Below are 756 nucleotides of genomic sequence, written 5' to 3'. Positions count from 1 at the left end.
TATATATTATATATATATATATAATATATATATAATATATATATATATATATATATATGCTGTTATGCGAGTTTGTGTGTTGGAGTGTTTAATAAAAAAGCAATTATTTGTTCGGTAGATCATGGCCTAATAAACCCACACAGAATGTCTTCTGTACTGATATATTCGGAATAAATCCTCAGAGAATACCTTCTTAATCGTAGTCTTCAGAAGAAACCCTTACAGATTACAAAGAAACCCTCACAGAAATACCTTCTGAATCACAGTCTTTAGAAGAAACCCTCACAGAATTCATCTGAATCGCAGTCTTTAGAAGAAACCCTCACAGAATACCATCTGAATCGCAGCCTTAGAAGAAACCCTCACAGAATACGAAGAAACCCTCACAGACTACGAAGAAACCCTCACAGAATACCTTCTGAATCGCAGTCTTTAGAGGAAACCCTCACAGAATACCATCCTGAATCGCAGGTCTTTAGATAAAACCCACACAGACTACGAAGAAACCCTCACAGAATACCATCTGAATCGCAGTCTTTAGATAAAACCCACACAGACTACGAAGAAACCCTCACAGAATACCTTCTAAATCACAGTCTTTAAAAGAAACTCTTACAGATTATGAAGAAACCCTCACAGAATACCTTCTAAATCACAGTCTTTGGGAGAAACCCTCATAGATTACAAAGAAACCCTCACAGAATACCTTCTAAATCACAGTCTTTAGAAGAAACTCTTACAGATTATGAAGAAAAC

This window comes from Palaemon carinicauda, chromosome 23 (assembly GCF_036898095.1).
Source record: "Palaemon carinicauda isolate YSFRI2023 chromosome 23, ASM3689809v2, whole genome shotgun sequence".
Classification (NCBI taxonomy): domain Eukaryota; kingdom Metazoa; phylum Arthropoda; class Malacostraca; order Decapoda; family Palaemonidae; genus Palaemon; species Palaemon carinicauda.
The sequence above is the reverse complement of the archived record's forward strand: the minus strand, read 5'-3'. Positions refer to the sequence as shown.